The sequence below is a fragment of the Lactuca virosa genome, chromosome 3, assembly GCF_052849685.1.
Source record: "Lactuca virosa cultivar CGN04683 chromosome 3, Lactuca_virosa_CGN04683_v6, whole genome shotgun sequence".
NCBI classification, from domain to species: Eukaryota; Viridiplantae; Streptophyta; class Magnoliopsida; order Asterales; family Asteraceae; genus Lactuca; species Lactuca virosa.
Genome location: NC_136428.1, coordinates 160,420,040 through 160,437,324, shown reverse-complemented (window position 1 = coordinate 160,437,324; position 17,285 = coordinate 160,420,040).

The window sequence follows — 17,285 nt, the reverse complement described above, 5'->3', positions numbered from 1 at the left end:
CTGATGGGTTTTAGTACACTACAACATCCTATGGTGCACATACAACCCTAAATGCTTTGGATCTATGTTTTCTCTAATTATACATGCAATATTGTTTCCAAATAATTAAGCCTACAACTAGCATACAAAAGATATAAACAACATGCAATTGAGTTCTAGAATTAGCTCTTTGTTGTAGCTTGTAGAACTTCTTGAAATTTGGCCTTTAAGAACTTAGTGCCCTAAGTGTTGCACCTCAAATGGAATCACAACACACCTTTGGATGCTAAGGGACTTCTTATATAGTGTACCAAGATTAGGGATAGCACCATGTTGGATGCTAAGGTACTTCTAGTTTCAAAAGGAAGAGCCCGGCTTGATCGCAGTGTATCCCCTGGGGATTTATTCCGCAATGATTTTTTTATGATTTTACTCTGATGTTTTGAAAATACTTCTACTCTGATTGTCTTTTGAGCTAATGAATGAATGGTTTTGACATATTTGAAAATGAAAATTTTACTCGGTATTTTTGGGTCGTTACATGTCAACCATAGGATTGCAAGATTCGCTCACCCCATATGCGACATTGAAGTTACAAAGAGGTTTCAAGCGCCAAAAATGAAGATGTATGATGGGACCATGGATCCTGAGGAGTATATTGCCCAATACAGAGAAAAGCATGGAGATAGTCCGAATTCTTCAACATTTCAAGGAAGCTTCTTTATGCAAGAGTTTTGGTTCAACCTTTACAGGATCTACACTAAGGTGGCTCATAAATGTTCCCCTTACTCTATTACTTCCATCGCACTTTTGGTTAACTTGTTTAAAACTAATTTTCTTCCAGTAGATCTTTAGAAAAACTAACAAGTGATCTTTACAGAGTAACTCAAGGCACTGATGAACCCTTTAGAGATTATGTTAATAGGTTTGGGAAATAATTCCTAGATAGCCCACATCTAGACATAGCAACAGCCGTGGAATCTTTCAAGATGAGACTAAAGAAATATTCTTCATTTTACGAGGATCTTATCATGACCCCATGAAATAAATTGGACGAATTCATAAATAGATCCTTGGGATTCATTAGGCTAGAAGAAGACTTGAAGATCCAAAAGAGTACAAACACTTCCTACAATCATCCTAACAGGAAGAATGAATCTTCCTCCCAAAAACTCCATAGTGCTAAACCTTACTCAAGATCCGAGAACCATAGGATCAATGCTCTAGAGGATGAAGAGGAAAATGAAGTTTATCCTAAGATATATAATTACTGATTTTCCGTTAATGTTTCATGTCTACTCTATGCAATGCTGAATCTTGGGGAAAAGGCGAGTTGGCCTAAAAAAATGAGAAGACCTCAAGATGAAAGGACATAACCAAATGGTGCTCTTACCACGAAGGTTCCAGACATCTTACCGAAGACTCCTTTGATCTCAAGAAAGAGATTAGCTAACTATTAAGCAAGGTTCATTTGAAAGAACTCTTGGAAAGAAAAAAGGACCATACTAACCAAGGAGCTCAAGGTACTGATATTCTACCAAAAAAATAGTGTCCCCTCCTTCGGACGCCAAGGTAATTTTTTTTATCTCTGGTAGATCTGACATTTGTGGAACCTCATACTCTACAACCAAGAGACATGCAAGAAGTTCCAAGATGGAAAAGGAGAATAGGACAAGAAAGAATGCATTCTGGACTAACAAGAAGGAGTTCTCTTTAAATGAAGATGACTGGGAGAATGTCCTTGAAACGCATCACGATGGTCTGGTCATTACACTATATGTATCTAACCACTTTGTTCAAATGATCTTGATAAATTTTGGTAGTTCAGTCAACATCATCCTATTAGAAAATCTTAATAGGATGAACATCCCAGAATCGGAGATATTCCGAAGATCCTCAGTCCTAGTAGGATTCAGTGGTGAAACCAAGAACACAATTGCAGAGATCAAGTTACCAATATATATAGAGGGAGTTAACTTTATCCAACGTTTTGTGTTGTTGATTCTTTGTCTTGGTATAATATTATCTTAGGCAGGCCATGGATCATTGACATGAAATCTGTCCCATCAACTTACCATCAATTTGTAAATACGCCTACACCATGGGGGTAATCAAGATCAACAACGACCAACAATAAGCCAAAGATTATTATACCACTTCAATGAAAAACTCAACTATTCCTAGGAAAGCATAACAATTAAAGAAAAATACATGAGATGTTTTGGAAGATAAGGAAAGTGAAGTCAAAGAAGTCTTGCTAGATCCCCAGGATCCTAACAACAAGGTGCTACTAGGCATGGTTCTTGACCAAGATCTACAGTAGGATCTTACCAAGTTCCTCAAAAACAACTAATCAACATTCGCCTGGAAACATGAAAATATGACAGATATATCTAAGGATTTTATAACCCATAAACTTAACATTGATCACAGTTTCTAGCCAATTCATCAAAAACAAATTCGCACCTAAAAGGAACTTGATCATCCAAGAAGAGGTTGAAAGATTGCTCAAGGCCAAGATGATCAAAGAAGTAAAATTCCCAAGATGGTTGGCCAATGTGGTAGTAGTTGAAAAGAAGAATAGAAAGTGGATAGTGTGTCTGAACTTTACGGATCTTACTAAAGAATCCCTAAAGGTCCATTTCCTCTCTTAAATATACATTCTTTAGTAGATGCAACTTCATGTCACGAGATCTTTACAATCATGGATGCTTCGGCCGGATTTCAGCACCAAATGGTGCCTTCAGACCAAGAATATACATGCTTTATAACTCCAATAGGTATATATTGTTATACAGAGATACATGTTGGTTTAAGAAAATGCATATGCAACATACCAAAGGCTACTGAAAAAGACGCTCAAGCATCAACTTGGAAAAACCATGTAAGTTTATATAGATGGCACGGTGGTAAAATCCAAGAAAGCTCAGAATCATCTCCAATATCTTAAAGAAGCATTTGATACCTTGGATCAATTCAACATGAAGCTCAACCCTTCCAAACGTCATTTTTGTCACACCCCCGGCCGGTGATGAAAACGTCAAACTGTGCGACGTTAGGACGTTGGATCAGATATATATATATATATATATATATATATATATATATATATATATATATATATATATATATATATATATACTAGTTTATAACCCGTGGGAACCACGGTTACAAAACTAATTAAACTTAAATAGTAAAACTCAAAATTATTAATCACTTATTTTAAATAAATTATTAACTAAGAGATTTTTTTTAGTTATATAAAATTATAATCATTGATTTAAATAAACATGTAAAATTATATCACTTTATAATTTGTATTAATTTTATTTTAATTTTTATTTTAATGTTATTAATTTAATGTAATTAGAGTGAGAAATTTAAAATTTAAAATTTGAAAAAGAGAATCAATAGGTTCACAAGTGACATACATTAATTATGAGACATAATAGGGTGCAAATGACAAAAGAAAAATAAAATATGCATTAATTATGAGGCCTAATATGGTGACACATGTCAAAATGAGAATAAAACTATTCTTTTATTAGAATAAGGAGATATATATATATATATATATATATATATATATATATATATATATATTACACAAACATGACTTCTTATTCAAGAAATAATAAATATTACACAGGTGTTCCAGATACAAATACACTACAAAGGAAAAATAAAGCAACATAACACATAGGCTTCCGGTTGTGCTTCTATCATCTTCCATACTCATTCTCCTTAGTATACATGTGGTTTTGAAAGGTCAACATAATGTTGGTGAATTCACATGTTTATATTTTTAACTTTGTTCCAAATTTACTAAAGTACATTTATAAAGATTATCAGGTGCACCGAATTTTTAGGAAAAGAAAATGATAAATTGGTAATTTAACTTCAATGTGAAAGGGGCTGAAGATATGTCAAATGGCATAAATGGACTCTTTTATTAGAATAGAAGATATTATATATATATATATATATATATATATATATATATATATATATATATATATATATATATATATATATATATGTGTGTGTGTGTGTGTGTGTGTAACACTCATAAAATACGGTCCCAAAAATTTCATTTTTAAATCATAAATAAACCATAGTTATCAAAATCATCTCATCAAAACATAAGTCATAGTATCTCAAAACATCATAAACGTTATATCCATATCAAAACATATGTCAAATAGATCAGAGTAAACATCCCAGGCTAAACATCATGGTACGTGCAATGCAGTCATCCCGAGCTCTTCCCTTTGCTACCGGAAGTACCTCAAACCAAAACTAAAAACCGTAAGCACGAAGCTTAGTGAATTTCCCCCAAACTAACACATACCATACACATAACATGCAACTAGGAGATACGGGCCCCACCCACACTCATGGAGATACGAGTCCCGGCCAAACTCGGATAACGTGCCCCGCCCTATGAAATACGGGCCCCACCCACATTTAGTGAGACACGGGCCCCGCCCACACTCGGCTAACTAGGAGATAAGGGCCCCGCCCACACTCGGATAACTAGAAGTTACGGGCCCCCTGCCCACACTCGGCTAATAGTGAAATACGGGCCCCGCCCACACTCAGATAACTAAGAGACACATACAAGTATCACACAGACAACAAGTATAACCAAAACCTACCAATCCATTCCATATCCATATTCAAGCAATGCTAAGATACGGGCCCTGCCCACACTTTGCTACTAATCAGCTCACATACCATACACAGGAAGGCATTGGTGCCTTCGACCCGTTCAATCCAGGAGGAAACTCACCTCAAATGTCGGATGATAGCTGAAACGTCTCTGCCCCGAAATCGGCTCCACTTAATCCCTGAACCAAAACAATCCCTTAGCTTCCATTTCATACTCATAACTCTTTAGGGTCAACTATGGTCAAAGTCAAGTCTAGGTCAAAGTCAAGGTCAATGCTCCGAGTTGACTCAACTCTTCGAGTTTTCCTCCAACTCACCGAGTTCTTCCCTTTTAACAGAATCGAGACACTATGACCCAACTCGTCGAGTTCTTCAGTCTGTTAGCCCTTCGTAATGCATTAAGCCCTTATTCTTCAGATCTACACCCTATACTCCAGATCTAGACTGGAAATGCCTCTAGAAGGGTAAAGTTTCCAACTTTACCCATTAATACCTTTTCTAAAGGGATTAAGCTCAAAGCCTAACCCAAAAAGTCCAAAGTCTTAACCCAAACACCACCAAAACTACAAGATAGACCATGAGGTCATAGATCTGGACTCTAGGGACAAAAAGATCACGTAAAGTCCCAGCTTTCTCTACATGCATGGTCATTAGAAGCTCCAAAAGGCCAAAATGATGGTCTAAAGGTTGCATGGGACTTACATAACCATAAAGTTGGCAGCTTTATGCCATGGAAACCCCTCAAGACCTTAGATTTGAAGTGTTAACCCATTTGGGACGTCCAACTCCCAAGGACCATGATATTTGGACCAAAACCAATCAAAATAACCCTAAAAGAAGATCTAAACAACTACAAAGAAAGGTTAAAGCATTATACCAGCAAAATGTCGTGGATGAGGCAAGGATTCTGGATCTATAAGCTCCTTCTTGTGTCCTCAAGCTTTTCCTTCTTCCAATGGCTTCAAATACACACTAAAAACACTTAGATTGGCTCACAATCACTCACAATAGCTTAGGGTTTCGATATTTAAGGTTAGGGACTTGGAGGCTGGAAATGAGGCTAACACCTCTGGGTTAAGGTGTTTAAATAGGGTACAAACCCCGGAAATTAGGGTTTCATGTCTGTCATCCTACTCGTCGAGTTGAGGCCTCCCAACTCGTCCAGTAGGTTACTTAATATACGCGTCCCTTATTATCTCTACTTGACGAGTTTAGGGCTCCCAACTCGTCAAGTTGCTCTATAAAACAGAATAAATTATATGTTAAATACATACCAGGAACCAGGCGTTACAATTCTCCCCCACTTGTCTCAGACTTCGTCCTCGAAGTCTGTTGTCTCAAATAATTCTAGATATTGCTCTCTCATCTCCTCCTCTGGCTCCCAAGTCCAGTCTGACCCCTTGAGGTGCATCCACTGCACCTTCACCACCTGTACAACCTTGTTCTTCAAGCTTTTCGTCTTCCGATCCAGAATCACCATTGGCCTCTCAACGTAGTTCAGGCCGTCGTTCACCTAAATATCCTCCAAAGGCACAACTGCGGAATCGTCCACTAAGAACTTCCTTAGCTGGGAGACATGAAAAGTATAGTGGATCTGACTAAGCTCGGATGGTAAATCTAGTCGATACGCCACCCGGCCCACCCGAGCCAAAACCCTGAACGGACCGATGTACATGGGACCCAGCTTGACCTGCTTCCTGAATCGGATGACACCCTTCCAAGGTGACACCTTCAGGAGAACCATATCCCCTACCTGAAACTCTAGGTCCGATCGGTGCCTGTCAGCATAGCTCTTCTGCCGACTCTGAGGTGTCTGAAGTCTGCTCCGGACCTGCTGGATCTTCTCAGTAGTCTTGAGTACCACTTCGGTACTCACCATGGCTCTCTCACCGGCCTCGCCCCAACAGATTGGGGTCGTACATTTCCTCCCGTAGATAATCTTAAAGGGAGGTTGGTCTATGCTAGCGTGATAACTGTTGTTATACGAAAATTCCGCTAACGGAAGATACGTATCCCAAATCCAACCAAAATCTAACACACATGCGCGTAGCATATCCTCTAGAGTCTGAATCGTCCTCTTACTCTGCCCATCTGTCTGATGGTGAAAAGTTATACTAAAGTGAAGAAGAATACCCATCTCGTCGAGAAACCGCTTCCAGAATCTGGAAGTAAAGCGAACATATCGGTCTGACACAACTGACATTGGCACTCCATGACGTTCCACCACCTCACGGACGTAGATCTCGACTAGCTTCTTAGCCGATATACTCTCCTGGATCAGGATGAAATGTACACTCTTGGTCAACTGATCCACGATGACCCAAATCGAATCTACTCCACGTGCAGTCCTAAAAAGCTTTGTGATGAAATCCATGGTGATGTCTTCCCATTTCCACATGGGAATCTCCAACGGCTGCATCTTGTCGTCAGGTCGTTAATGCTCAGCCTTGACTTTCCTACAAGTCAAGCATCGCTCAACATACCAAGCTATGTCCCGCTTGATGCAGGGCCACCAATAATCAGGGAGAAGATCCCGATACATCTTCGTCGCCCCGGGATGAATGGAGAATCTCGACTTGTGAGCCTTCTCCATCAGAACCTGGCGTACACCGCCCCAGTAAGGAACCCAGACCCTCCGATGTAGGGTCAACAACCCACGGCTGTCATAATAAAATGAAGCCACCTGACCTATGATTCGCTCACACTTTCGGCGCTCCTCCTTCATACCCTCGACCTGAGCCTCCCGAATCTGTTCCAGCAATGGAGCAATCACTGTCATCCTCCGGCATATATCCCAAATCGGAGTTGCGGCTGCCTTGCGGATAAGACCATTGGCCACCACATTGGCCTTCCCAGGTGATAAAGGATCTCACAGTCATAATCCTTCACCACATCCAACCAACGACGCTGCCTCATGTTCAGATTCGGCTGGTCCATCAGATACCTCAAGCTCTTGTGGTCCGTGTAAATGGTACAACGAACCCCATAAAGGTAGTATCGCCAAATCTTGAGTGCGAAAACCATAACCCCCAGCTCCAAATCGTGTGTCGGGTAATTCGCCTCATGAGGCTTCAATTTCCTCGAAGCGTACGCTATCACGTGACCCCGTTGCACCAGCACTGCACCCATACCTGTGACCGAAGCATCACAGTAAACCACGAAATTGTCGACACCCTCCGGCAAGGTCAGAATCGGTGCCTCGCACAACCGCTATCAGAGAATCTCAAAAGCTGCCTGTTGATCAGGCCCCCAGCGGAATGCCACCGACTTCTTGGTCAGTCGGGTCAAAGGAACAACAATCTTGGAGAAATCCTGGATGAATCTCCGATAATAACCCGCCAAACCAGTAAAACTCCGAATCTCAGATGGAGACCAGAATACCCTTATGGTTGACAAGGTGCCCCAGAAACTGCACCTCGCGCAACCACAACTCACACTTGGAGAACTTTGCGGAAAGTCTATCTCTCCTCAATGTCTCCAACACCTCCCTCAGGTGCTCCTCGTGCTGCTCCTGAGTCTTGGACTAAACCAAGATATCATCGATGAATACTATCACAAACCGGTCCAGCATCGGTCTCAATACACGGTTCATGAGGTCCATCAACACGGCGGGAGCATTGCTGAGCCCAAACGGCATCACCATAAACTCGTAATGACCATAGCGAGTCCGAAAGGCTGTCTTCTGCACATCGTCGTCCCTAACTCGCATCTGGTGATATCCCGATCGCAGATCAATCACGGAGAACCAAGATTCTCCCTGAAGCTGGTCAAATAGGTCGTCAATCTTTGGAAGGGGATAACAGTTCTTCATTGTTACCTTATTCCACTCCCAGTAATCTATACACATCCAATGTGACACGTCCTTCTTCTTCACAAAAATAATCGGGGCTCCCCATGGTGAACTGCTCAGTCTGACAAATCCCTTGTCTAACAGCTCTTGCAGTTGTGTAGACAACTCATGCATCTCGGGATGAGCCAACCGATATGGTCCCTTGGCTATCGGAGCCGCTCCAGGAACTAGGTCAATCCTGAACTCTACCTGCCTCTCCGGAGGTACCCCAGGCAAATCCTCAGGGAACAAGTTCGGGTACTCCTGTACGATTAGTATATCATACACGGTCACCTTACCCTTATACTGAGTATCTATGACATAAGTGACATACCCTGCACAACCCAGTTGAAGGTAGCATCTCGCCCTCGCTGCTGAACACAAAGTCGGTCCACACTGCGGCCTCTCGCCCTGAATCACCAACCCTTCCCCACTTGGGGTCCGAACTCGTACTAGGTGCTGCTCGCAGTCGATAAATGCCCAATTAGGGATCAACCAGTCCATACCCACGATAACCTTATTCCCTCGCAAGGGAATAGGGACTAAATCCATGGAATACTGCTCATCGAACAACTGCATTGTACATCCCCGATGAACCCGCGCGACCCGAACGGTCCTGTCATCCGCAATCTCTACATCAAGGGGACAGTCCAGCTCCCCCGGAGCTCCAACAAATCGCTTGCTAAGTGCAAGCGATACAAAAGATCGAGTAGCCCCCGAATTGAATAATACCAGAGCAGATATTTCGTTCACTAAGAACGATCCTATAACGAAACACATAAACATAAGCGACAAATCAATATAAATAAAGAGATAAGGAAAAGATACATACCCGTCACAACATCAGGAGCTGCACATGCCACCTCTACTGTAAGCTGGAAGGCTCTTCTCTTCGCCACAGGCGCCTCTTTCCGACCCTAACGGTCATCGGTAATCCTCAATGTAGTAGGAGCGGGTGCCGCCACCTGTCCTGCTGCTGCTAAACTCAAGCACTGGGACCTCTTGTGGCCCCTCTGATTTCACTGGAAGCAAATCAGATCAGATATTATGGTGGTGGTGGTAGCAGTACACTCCCTACTGACGTGACCAGTTCGGCCGCACTTAAAGCAACCCGAACTACCCGCCCTGCACGTCCCCTCGTGCGTCCTACCACATTTGCCGAAGCGGCCTCGGCCCTGCTGGCTCTTCCCTCGGGAATCCACCTTTGGCTTCTTGCCCGAACCCTCCACACCAGACGCCGCATATGGATTCCTTTTCCTCTCCATCTCTAAATCAATCTCCCCCTCCCGAGCCCTCGTTATCATATCCTCCTGCGTCTTGCAACTGGATCGGCTCACAAACTGCCGAATGTCGCTCCTCAACATCTCATGGTACCGAGCCTTTTTCATCTCCTCATCTGCCACATATTATGGAACAAGAAGGGCCCTTTCCCTGAACTTGGCGGTGATCTCAGTTACCATCTCAGTCGTCTGTTGGAGATCCTGGAACTCCCGCGCAAGCTGCTGCACCTCGATCACAGGTGTGAACTCGGCCCTGAACCTAGTCGTGAAGTCGCTCCATGTCATAGTATCAAGGGCAGCATCACCAATAGCATGTCCAATGTCCTCCCACCAATCCCGCGCCCTGTCCTTTAGGAGGCGGGAAGCAAGTCGAACCTTGTCCCCTCGGGACAACGGCTGTTACGAAAGGCGTTTGCGACATCCACCAACCACCTGCTGCTAGCAATGAGGTCCCTAGCCCTATGGTAGTCTGGAGCTCCACAAGCTCGGAACTCCCTAAACGTCAACGTGCACGTCCCCATCATGGCCGCCATCTCAGTGGGGAATGTACCCAGCCTCTCATCCAAAATCTCCAAAATGCCCTCCTTATCCGTACCGAAGATCACATGAGTCTGGTCAATGATACTGCACGTGGTATCAGATAAAATGAACTCCCTCATCTGATCATCGAGCTGCCCGACTCCAGAGCCCGAGCCTGATCCCTCGCTGGCACTAGAACTGCCAACTGGTCTAGTGCGTAGCATCACCATACGGAAAATACATCATAACAATCATCAGAATACTCATCATAACTCGAGGGATCACACACACTAAGAGTTCCCTGGTTTCATCTCATCCATCCTTGACTCGAGTTCGGATCCTCTGCTTTTAGTAGTACGGGCCCATACTACCTTCCACATCTATCCGTACTTTCCTCAAGAATTGCCTTGACTCCACCAAGTCCCTTTCACTACTATTGCTCCCAGCGCTAATCTCATCCTAGGCTTACCCTAGGGTAATCTCCGACCCACTCTTTGCCATCAGTTGCATAAGAAGTCCCTGCTACCTTTCCTTAACTAGCTCACGAATACGATTACATATTACTAAGACCAGATAATTCTTTGAATGAGAGGTCTCTCCCTACAACGGTTGGACTCAAACAATAGTTGTGAAATAAGGCTAAACCTAACCTTCTAAATTATTTAGTCCTCATAATATGTAACTTAGCATATTCGTTCACTAGTTAGTTAAAGATAACTAGAACTCCTAAAAGCACAAAGCAAGCAGCATTCAAGCATTGAGTAAACCAAACCAAGCATATCCTAATCAGGTCATCATATCACTGACTAATTAGTACTAGCATGAAGTTCAATGAGCTCGTACAGTATGCATACAAGGCATCCTTCCTAGATCCTTAGCCCTAATCTAGCATGTAGTTCACATATTCACAATTCATATCATAACATAAACGTGTATGGGTAATTTGGGAGAACTTACTTGAGCTCGGTTGATTGCATGCACTACACCCTTTTCTCTTTTAAAAATCCTTTTTATAAAAATGATTTTCTTTTGAAAACGTTCATACCAAGTCCTTAGTTTGAGTTCAGACACACCCGAGAGTGTGCCTGAATCCCTTAAACCAAGGCTCTGATACCAACTTGTAACACTCATAAAATACGGTCCCAAAAATTTCATTTTTAAATCATAAATAAACCATAGTTATCAAAATCATCTCATCAAAACATAAGTCATAGTATCTCAAAACATCATAAACGGTATATCCATATCAAAACATATGTCAAATATATCAGAGTAAACATCCCAGGCTAAACATCATGGTGTGTGCAATGCAGTCATCCCGAGCTCTTCCCTTTGCTACCGGAAGTACCTGAAACCAAAACTGAAAACCATAAGCACAAAGCTTAGTGAATTTCCCCCAAACTACCACATACGATACACATAACATGCAACTAAGAGATACGGGCCCCGCCCACACTCGGATAACGGACCCTACTCTATGAAATATGGGCCTCGTCCACACTTAGTGAGATACGAGCCCCGCCCACACTCAGCTAACTAGGAGATATGGGCCCCACCCACACTCGGCTAACTAGGAGTTACGGGCCCCACCCACACTCGGCTAATAGTTAGATACGGGCCTCGCCCACACTCATCTAACTAAGAGACACATATAAGTATCACACACACAACAAGTATAACCAAAACCTACCAATCCATTCCATATCCATACTCAAGTAATGTTAAGATACAGGCCCTACCCACACTTAACTACTAATCGGCACACATACTATACACGGGTCGGCATTGGTGCCTTCGACCCGTTCAATCCAGGAGGAAACTCACCTTAAATGTCGAATGATAGATGAAACGTCTCTGCCCCGAAATCGTCTCTACTCAATCCATGAACCAAAACAATCCCTTAGCCTCCATTTCATACTCATAACTCTTTAGGGTCAACTATGGTCAAAGTCATGTCTAGGTCAAAGTCAAGGTCAACGCTCTGAGTTGACTCAACTCGTCGAGTTTTCCCTTCAACTCACCGAGTTCCCATAAATCTGAGAGTACAAACGATCTGATGCACAGGGACAAAGGTTTGAAAAATCAAACCTTGAATGAATGCTTAAGATCAATGGCTGCTTACTAACGAACATACCAGTCAAGTCTGATAAAACCAGTCAAGTCTGAGTTAATGCAGTCAACAAAGTATTCAAGATATAAATGAAGAGTGAAGATAATGATCAAGGTAAAGATAATAAATGATGAACAAGTAGAATGTTGGTAAGAATAATTAGAAACATGAAGTAACTTGAATGTTGCTAAATTGAGTGAATGATCCGTTGTTGATTTAACATTGAGATTTCCTATAAATAGGAGTACAAGAAACATGGTACTAACTGATTACAAACATAGGACTGGATAAAAGAGTTACATCTGACACTCTGAATATCCGTGTTTGACAAATAAAGCTAAGTCTTATGACTAGTTAAATCAAACAAAAGACAAATACATTTCATGCATAAAGACAAAATATAGATTCCGGAACAGCAAACATTCCAGACACAAAGTTCATTCCAAAATGCCTTCACTTTCTTTCTTCACATCGCCAACTTAACATCAGGTCTGGACACTAACAGATTCCAGAGCAGACTTCACTTCGGAACTACAACTGACTTCGGAATTGACAAAAGGATTTAGGATTGCTAGAGGTTCACTTTCAGGTTCCAACAATCTCCCCCTAAGTGAACTTAGCAATCAAGTCAGCTTATATCACTTCTTCCTTGATGAACATGTAAGCTCGGAACAACCATTATCGGACTTCGATGTACCAGGTCAACTGACTCACAAACTTTGCTTTCACTTGTTCCGGAGCTTCAGACTTTGACGCACGGCTAATAAACTTCCGAAGAGCTTTGGTAGGAACTAGGTGTTTATCAAGGACTCTGAAAAAGTCTTTCTTGTTTGTCTTCTTTGTTGTGTATACAAACCCTAGAACCGGTTCATCAATTGGTCCATCAGCAAGCAATTCAGCTTCAGGAAGCACAAAATGAATCTTTGCAACAAAATCTTCAGTTCCGAACAGATGAGCCAACTCATAGTCGTATCGACAAAATTCCATGACGTAATCTTTGAGGAAGCTCAGAGCAGCATGGTAAGCACCCATGTTGATATCATCATTTTGGAGTCCTCAAAAGTGAGCAGCTAAAGTGAGAATGTCATTCGGATTCATTGCCGAGAAGTCAGCATCGGTGATGGTGTGGTATGTTGGTTTGTTCCGGATGATGTAATATCGGAACAGTGGACAATTGAGTTCAAATTTCACCAAAATCTTTCTTCCGAACCCTTAGATCTTTGTTATCTTTTTCCTTGTCTACACTTCCTTTTGAGGTTGTGTGTTCTTGGAGTAGAAGGTTTTTAATCTTTCTCGCTCAGTCCGGATAATCATCTCCGGATCGTCATTTGGGTGAAGAGGAGCGACCTTAATGTAGAACTTTTTTTATGGAGAGAGAGGAAGATCGAGCTATTCGGAATCATTTGCTAGAACATTATAGTGCATGAAGGGTACTATATCAGAGTCACGAAGAATGCCCTCGCGGCATAGAGGGGATATTCCACGCATCGGATTAGGATTATCCTTAAGATCTTGGATCCGGATGTTGTCCGCTAAAGCTTTGTTGATTTCCTCCTGAGACCATCCAAGTTTTTTCTTTGGTGGAGGTCCGGAGTGGAAGGCTTGATGCTCGGCTGTGATGGGTTTCTTGCCTTTGTCTTTCGTTAGGGCAGAGATGACATGCGCCATGTTCTCATCAATAACAAATTCCGGAGTGGGCATCGGAAGAGGTTCTTCTGGAATGACATCAGGGATCCGGAGTGGAGAACCTTGGTCAATGGGATCAATCTTTGGGGTCGGAATTGGAGGTAACATTGAAGGGGTGGCTCGGAAGGCTTAAGCAGTGAGAAACGATTTTGCCTTAGCCATTTGGATTGCCCTTTGAAGAACATCAGGTAAAGAAGATGGCCAAGAGACTACAGACCAGATCTTCTTTTCTTCTTCGATCATTAGCTTTGGGAAAAGCTTCCTTGGAGCTTCAAGAGCAATAACTCCATTGGTAACATATTCCTCTTCTTCACTGTCATCATCATCATCATTGATTCCTAGAAGTCCGGAAAGAACTTGGACTTCATCATCAGAATTGATGTCTTCATCTCAGAGTTGAAATTCTGAGGCAGTCTTCCAAGGTTGAATTGGGCCTTCTCCCCCTCTTGCATCGGTGACCTTGGGAACCAGTGCAAGCATCAATGATTCCTTCAGATCAAAAAACTTTTCAAACACCTTTTGAAGACCGATGTTGAGTTGAAGAGTGAGAGCATCATAAGCTTCAGTAGTTGGCGCTTGAGAGGAGAGATGATCAAATAAATGTCCAAGAATAGCAAGCATCTCATCAAACTTGCGATTCAGAACATCAACAATGTTCCAAGTGGATTGGAGCAATTTGATGAGGACTTGTTGTATAATCAAGTTCATCTCGTCCTTCTTCTTAATTTCCTTCTCCAGCCTTTGAATCTGCTTCTCATGACGGACATGAGTCTGCTTGATGAAATCATTGGTAGCAGCAACCAAGTCGTCATGGACTTTGAGCATTGTGGTGATTTTATCGAGATAGTGCTCAACGGAGGCATCATATTTTGCTTCAACTTCTTCAATTGAATGTTTAAGCCGGATGGAGATCAGTTGAACTAGTTGAGCTTCTCGTTCAGCTATCGAAGGTCCGGATTGACTAGATAAGGATCGGAGAATTGCGTATAGCTTGGAGTCTAGTCTGGAAACCTCATCATAAATCTTGGTGTTCAGCCCTGCCACGGAAGTTTCGAGAGAGGTGACCTTCTTCATTGTATCTGACATATTTGTTTTTATGTCAATAAGAGCGAACGGATCAATGTAGTCTCCAGCAGAGGATCCGGTGTCAGAGTTGGAATGTTGAGACTTGGCTTTGTGAGATGTTGGATTGGTGGAAGGACCAGGTTGGTTAGTGGCATCATCTTCTTGAAGCTTATGGGTGGATTTATTGTCTTCATCCGGAGTGGATGAGGATGATCCAAAATCGAAGGCAGATTTGGAGGTGGATGGCTTTAACTGGAATCGAACAGAAGACATGAAATGAGTGTCCGGAACGGTGATACCTTCATCATTAAGCATAACCTCTTCTGAGAGTTCTTCATTCGGATCAGTTTGGATGAGGTTGTTGTGAGGATTTACTGGAGATTCTTCGGAGGCAACCTCTCGATCAGCATCAGCGTCGGTAGGAGCAACATAAGGTTGATTGCTCTCAATAGCTCCATTCCTCATGGAAATGAGTGTAGCTTCAATCTGAGAGCGTGTAAGATCCGGACGCCTCGACACAGCCCTGTTAACATAGTCTTCCCACAGAGGATCATTAACTGGTCATCCTGTACTCCTTCCGGGTATCAGACCAGTTGTGGCATCCGAAGTTGGAGGGACAACTCCAACTTCGGAATGCTTGGGGTCCGGAACAGGGGTTCCGGAGTGTGTGCGTGGTGAAAAAGATGGGATAGCAAATCTGACTCGTGGGTGTGTTCCATGGGGGCAAGGAACTTTTTTCAACACCTACATCACCTTGTTGGGAAGGCGTGGGTGGTTTATTATCAGACTCCCCGTGTGTGTGTGCTTGTGATGTTGAAACATCGAGGTGTACCTCGGATGAGTGGGTAGGTGGGGTGTTCGGACGGCCAGAGTCAGCCGGAATGTCATGTGCTCCTTCCTGTTGAGAGGAAGAGCTGACTTTGGATCTCTTTTTCGGCTTTGACTTGGCGGGAGAAGTCTTCCGTTAAGCAGACTTTTTGGTTTTGACTCCGGACATGGTGGGATAGGCCTCTTCCGGAATGGGCTCAACAGAGACAGGGGCTGTAACGCCCGTATTTCTGGGCTAAGCACTAAAGATGATGTAATAGTCTAGGTTAACCTTTATAACTCGTTTTAAAGTAATAAAGAGGAATTATGTGAATATTATTTGAATATTATGTGCTTATACCTAGTTATTATGATTTAATTAATTAAGGATAAAAAATAAGCGTCGAAAATAAATATTAGATAAGGCCGATATCTTTTAATAAAGTTATAGTGGTCGAAACAAGGATTTCGGAGATATAAAGAATACTGAAATCCGAGTTATAACGAATAAGTTATGACCTGTCGAAGTTTCGCGACAGAACCGACACGACACTGTGTGACGTAAAAAGTGAATTTACGATAAATTGGTTTTTAGCCTTAGCAATCTAAACGAAAGTCGTAGTATTCGTTAAACCGAGAGCATGCATAAAAAGAACGCCCAAATCTGACTTCGTATGAGGAAGTTATGATTTTTCTAAGTTTCAGCTTAGCAGTAGACAGCTAAAAACTCGAATTTTAGATCGAGTGATTTTTAGGTGACACAACCTAAACGAGAATTGAAGGTCTCGTCAATAGTAGTACAACGGTAAAAAGGCAGACGAAAACGGACGTCAGATGAAGTTATGAATTTTTAACGGACTTTTCCTGTCCCGACCTGTTAAAAATATAATATTAAAAATAAAGTCAAAATTAGCCGATGAAGTTATAAATTTTTAACGGACTTTTCCTCGCAAGGCCCGGTTTTTCATTAAAGCTCCCGGTTTCATCGGAAACGATCATTTTAAGAAACGAAGTGTTGCCCAATTATCGTCTTATCAAGTGAGTGTATAGTCACTTTCATCTTACACATAGATATGAAGTATTTTCTATAAAATACGTGCTATGTGTAATTATATTGTTTGTTTATTTGAGATGGGTGTTGAATAAATGTTTTATACAAGTTTTAAACTTTATATGTATTTTTATCTACAAATATGTTGGGTAAAACATGGGTAGATGAAATAGTTGATGTGTGTAAAATGATGAGAGGCCTCGATGTTGTTGTGGTTGTTGTAGTCATCTAGCGGAGTATAGATGACGACCACGAACCTTTCTAGACAGTCCAGTGGAACGCTAGTAG